Here is a 6,384-nt window from a genome sequence, read left to right as displayed (position 1 = left end):
TCGTGAGCGGCGGGTGGAGGAGGAAGGTTGGAGGAGGATTAGGAGAGCTGCGGAATCCTCCCCGGGAGATTAAAACCGGTCGGCGTTCCCCTCCTTCCTTCCCTCCCTCCGTCTGGAGCGAGCGCTCACTGACAGCTCCTGTGGGCGAGGCGAAAGGAGGGACACATCGCAGCCAGTCAAAAGACCGGGGGACTTTCCTCTCCAGCGAACGGTTACTAGGGCGCCTCGCATCCAAGTTCATGCGGGCCCCTCTTGGAAACCGTAGCCATTTCCCATCATTCACACTACCCGAGGCCTGGATCCTTCGGGATGTTGATATACAGTGACCAATTGTTTCTCTTTTAATACACCCGCCGGGCACAGAGCTGCCGTCCAACGTTTGTTCCTCCCTCCCCCTTTCCAGTTTGCTTCCATCTCCCCACCTTGGTGTCTGGACCGAGCAGAATATCTCAGATCCCCTGAATGGCAGTAGACTGCCCTCCGATGTAAATATCTTCCTGTAGCCTTGCAAGAAAGAAGGATAAACAATATACTTGCATGGTTTTTTTTTTAAACAAATGATTTCATAAAGGTGCCATTAGTGTTTATGAATGAAACCATTTCTGTTTGGCCAGTTGATATGTCTTCGTCTTTGAATTGATGGCATGGAGTGCACTGGAGCAGAAAACCAGAGGTTATGGAAATAGATAAATGCAATTACATAAAGCTGTCTTCTGCTCCCTTAGTATATTATTCTCTGTGACCTGATTCACCAGCACTTAAGCATCAGACTTAACTGGTGAAATGATGCTTGCTTGCTACAGATGTTTTGCGTAAACCATTTCTGTACCATGAAGCTTTTCACCCTATCTTTCTCTAGCTAAATTGGTTTTCATTAATGACTGACAGCCAAGATAAAATGATAAAAGTAAACATGATTTTACATACTTTAATTTAATTTACATTGTCTTAATGCAATTTAAAAAGAAGAGGACTGCAGATGAGAGATTAAGAGTTCACATTTTTAGTAGTAGAACATGCTCATAGTAATCATAGCCTCATATGATTGAAAGGGACCTTGGAGGTCTTCTAGTCCAACCCCCTGCTCAAGGCAGGAGTCCCTATACCATCCTAGACAAATGGTTATCCAATCTTTTCTTGAAAACCTCCAACAATGCAGTAGCACCCATGAATCAGGGAGGCAAGATGTTTCATCAATTAATCGTTTTTATTGGTAGGAAATTCCTCCTTATTTTCAGGTTGGATCTCCATCTGTTGAACTTCCACCCATTACTTCTTGCCTTACTCTCAAGTGCTATGGAGAAAATAATTCAGTCAACGCTCTTTTCCCTGTGACAGTGCTTCAAATATTGGATACACCTCATGGTGTATCATGGTGAACAGAATTGCTCACAGTATTCTAAGTGTGGCCTCACTGCGCCTATAAAGAGGTATTATTATTTTTTGTGATCTTGATGCAATTTAAAAAGGTTCTTCTGAGATGATAGGACAGAGAGAGATTTCATAGATAAAGATTACCATACATAGATCTTTCCTCACTTGCAGTGTACGTTTTCCAGACAAATACTTGTTTCTTAGGAGAAAAGGAAATGAATATATGCCACTAATGGACTTTCATATAATCCTCATCTTCAAAATGTTATTTTCACCACAAAAACCCCCAATCCTTTATGCCCCTTCCAAAATATTTGTTATCAATTAAATTTAAAATCACCTTGCATTTTCTCTGCTTTTAAAAAAAATGATAACTATACCTTGTTCTACTTGGCTATAGTCTTCACAACTACTGTTTTTCTGTAATACAACTTTCCCTTATCCTCATTTTGCAGCAGTGCCTTTTAAATAATATTTAGATCATCTTTTATTTCAACATTTCACCATTTCCTACTGGCATAACACCATGTACTTCTGTGATATAATTTTTAAAATCTCTTCCAAGTAATTTCCACATCATATTTCCTTATGTCAATTCTTCCTTCATTTCACTGGGAGATTAATCTATCATCTAATAATCCTTTGTCACATGGGACACGTACCCTTTCTTTCTGCAGGTATTCTATTTTCATTTCCCCCCCCCAAACTCATTTTTTTGCAAGACCATTCTTGACATTGCCAAGAAATGATGTTTCACATACAGAAACATATCACTTTTGCATATTTCACTAATTTACTCTGTATTTCATGATGAATCCTGAAATTAATTACGCTTTTAGATTGATATTCATTCCCTTGCCTTGGATAAACAAGAATAGATTTAGGACTAGAGCATGTATGAAAATTTCATTTTTAATTTCTGAATGGCCCAACACTTTTTCTGTATTCTCTGACGTACCCATCCATTCATGTTCACCTTGCAGAATAATATTTCCCCTTAACCTTAGTCAATATTGCATAATATCCCCCCAAAATCATGACTAGATAACGTCTGCCATCATCACTATTCAGTGGATCATAACAGGCAACTATCATCAACAAAGGAACTCCTACTTTCACATACACTTACTACAATAGAATTCATACTCAATGATACACATTTTAGCTGTTACACAGCTGTTTAGCTGTGATTGTAACATTTGTACTGCATGAGACCAGACCAAATTCTGATCTTGCTTTCTGTATGACTATCTTTCCTTTCCTCTCTCCTCTCCTCTCCCCTTCCTCATTTCCACCTCACCTCTCCTTATGCTTTGCACCATTTAGATCCCTTAGATTTGAAACTCCAATCTTCCATAACTCGTGGCCAATAACAAATGGTCCTGACCATAACCTTCATCATGCAGTCAGGACTTTCATCTAATATTTTAATAAAATGGAGGACTCTTCTTAATCTCAGTCATAGCTACACTATATATATCACATTCCCTGAAAACAATAGTTAGCATCATCAAAAAAAGTTCCAGGGAGCTGCCAGATTTTACTTGGTTAGAAAGTAAAAATTAATGAAGGTCAGTATTGTATTGATCTATCCAATCAATTGTATCCAGAAGGCTTCTCAGATGTCCAAGCAACCGAGTAGGGTCACACCCTCAGGCTTCATTCTTACAACACATATAATATGTATGTAATAGGTACAGCAAATAAGGATTAATTGACCTAAGTAATTACCGGTAACTCACAGGAACTTAAAGTTAACTCCAAACTCAATCAATCATGACCAGGATTAAGTTAACTTCACTCAGCCAAGTAATCTAGAATGGCTGACAGTCAAATCTCTCAATTCCAAGACCACCCACTGCTAAGGTCCTGCAGTACAGAATGTATCTCTCAAACATTGATTAGCTGCAGTGGGCAAGGCAAACCTATTGTTGCCTACCTGACAAATGAGAAAGGAGCCAATGATGTGTAATGAAACCTTGCATGTGCTTTCCTAGTGAAGAATTCACACATATTGTACTGGCTTTTCACAGAGAAAGATGATTATGATTTCATAGTCTTAAAATGGAGGCTTTTGACCTTCCTGTTCATAGGACTGCACTATAAAAACCAGTAATAAGCAGTGGCTGGTTAAGATGTAGTAAGAAAGAGCCCTGGAATTGAATTTTGTATAGATATTTCTCTCACCAATAATAATTTCTGTGAGAAACAGATGGTATTTTTTGGGTGGGGGAGAGGGATAAAAAAGTTACCACCCCATTTGGGTCTGAATGTGCATATTTACAGTACAGTAATTGTTTTTGTAGTCCCAAATAACCTTGGAACTAGACAAAGTGATCTTGAACAAAAATATTCTTGAAGCAAAATCATTATTAAAGATTGCCAAGTATTTATCACCCCACTGTTTATGTAGATAGTCTCTATTGGTACAGCAAGCATGTGTCAGAAGCATCTGTGGCAGGGTTTAAACGGAGTTGATATCCTATCCAGTTTTGGAAGAAAAAAAGAACAGGCTATGTACTTTGAAAATAAATTATAATGGGTAGCGTAATTCAAACTGTGATTTTATGTCTTAGCTACTTCAAAAGCAGAGCGCAAAGAAGTACTCCTAGTTGCAAAAGTGGTCTCATTATCTCCTGTCAGACTATGGTGCAGGTAATACACTGGACAACCTTCTCTGGGGATAACTGGGAAGAGGCATATGTGTGTTAACTGATTCAGTATGTGTGTCAGATAAAGCTAATAGTAAATCACACTATGAACAGAAACAACTTCAGTCATTTTGTCAGCCTTGCAGGGTAAACCAGATAGGAATTAAAATAGATGTGCTGATTCTATTTTATTGTAAAGCTACATTGACAGAATCTTGCAAGACTGAAGGTACAGTTCTCTCCCTTCCAACCCCAACTTGTTTACAGTCAGAGAAACCAGGAAGGTTTCTTCTAAGCCTCTTGCCCTTGCTCTCTCCCTTTATCTGTTATTGAAGGAAAGGCATTCCAGCAGAGTAGCCTGTGGGAGAAGAGGCACTTGTCTACAAGAAAACCAAGGGTGGCAATTACACTGGATTTTTGATTTTCGTTGTGTAGCAAAAAACAAAGAAGGGTAGCCTACGTGTCAAACAATAGATGTTATGTGTACCTACCTTCAAGAAATCACCAGTGTATTCCCATCGGGACAAGCTGCTTGCAAGGGTTAGTGCCTGAGACGGTTTCAGCTGACATAAAACTTTGCAACTCCTGTCCTGTAGCATGATATGTTGAAAAGGGCCTAACAAAAGGAGCATGTTGGAGGATATATGTAGCACTACAGTAGAACATTTTATATGCTGGACACAAAGAGAGCTTGTGTTATGACTTAGGACATTTGTACATTAACTCGGTCATTGATCTGAAGAAGACAAATATAAGAGTTTGTTAAACTCCCGGGATATGGATTTGAAGTAGCTTTAGAAGGACTGGAAAAGACATCAGAAATACAACAACTATGGAATAGAAAATAGTGGCGGATAAAACATTGCCATTTCCAGCCTAGGGCGAGCTTCTAAAATTTTGAGAAATTTCCAGTGAGAAAACATGCTACTAACAGAACATATTATTGGGTACATCTTTTCTCATTACTGTAATCTTTTCTATCTTTCCAGTCTGAAAGTACAGGGACCTCTCAAAGGTTGAATTTCAATAACCTGGAAAGATAATGAGAGCTAAAAAGTAATGAAAAAAATATCTTTCGCATATTAGTTTGAACTAATAATGCCCTCTGGGAGATGAAAGGTTAAGATTTTTCCCCCCAAGATCTTAACAGATTAATATTAGTTGATAAACATATGATAATACTGGTAATAATAAACCTATAATAGTTAGACATTTCTAAGTTGCTTAATGTGGGATATAGGAATATGAATTATTACTTATTTATTCAATGCATACCACATTTTCATCACTTTCACCACAATACTCAGAAGTGTAGAAGTGGTCTCAACCGTAGAAGCAGCGAGGTAGGTTAGAATGAGAGTTCACTCAATAAATTTTGTGGCTATATTTTAACTCAAGCCTTCCCGTACCTGGTAGCTACAACTTCAATCAGTGTCAGTAACCAGTGAATGTAGTCCATCTCACTTGATGGTGCAATTGTCTGGCTGAAGAAGGCTATTCTAATCATTAATCTCATGCTGCTTCAACAAATTAGATTGCTCATGTGCCAGTGGACCCAGCCTGATCACCCTGTCATATTCTTTATATCTTTGTGTCAGCAGAGAAGTATGTCAGTGTAAATTTTAGCTTCAACAAGGCCAGCGGTGTTGCCACCCCCTACACAATTTAATGCAGTTTAAGGTAGTAATTAATGGATTCTCTAGCAACCTTATCCCACTCAGCCTGCATTTCTTTTTGGAGTAGGCAAAACTAATTAATTCAATTTTTCATTATAACCCATAGTTGAGAATTTGGGGGTATTCCAGGTGGTCTCTCCAGTTTCATGTTTTATGTCTCCTGTGCTTCAGGATGTGATCCAATTCTTTTTCTTTTTTGCTGTAAGACTGTATCCTAGGAGATAGATAATCTTTTGTTCAAAACAAAAATAACCTGTCAATCAAGACAGGGCAATCTTAACTGTTCCTTCCTGCTTGTTTCCCCACACTATCCATTAACCAGATTATTGATTAATCTCCTGCAACTATTGATCTTGGAAATTGATGTCCTATGGTAAAAAAAAGGAGGGGGGATCCAGACCAACAAGTCTACTCTGTACTGTCTTTCTTGCAGCCCAAGACCAAATACAATACAATACAATACAATAGTAGAGTTGGAAGGGACCTTGGAGGTCTTCTAGTCCAACCCCCTGCCTAGGCAAGAAACCCTATACCGTTTCAGACAGATGGCTATCCAACATCTTCTTAAAGACTTCCAGTGTTGGGGCATTTACAACTTCTGGAGGCAAGCTGTTCCACTGATTAATTGTTCTGTCAGGAAATTTCTCCTCAGTTCTAAGTTGCTTCTCTCCTTGATTAGTTTC

Source organism: Natrix helvetica (genome assembly GCF_964273705.1).
Source record: "Natrix helvetica genome assembly, chromosome: 5".
NCBI lineage: Eukaryota > Metazoa > Chordata > Lepidosauria > Squamata > Natricidae > Natrix > Natrix helvetica.
The sequence above is the reverse complement of the archived record's forward strand: the minus strand, read 5'-3'. Positions refer to the sequence as shown.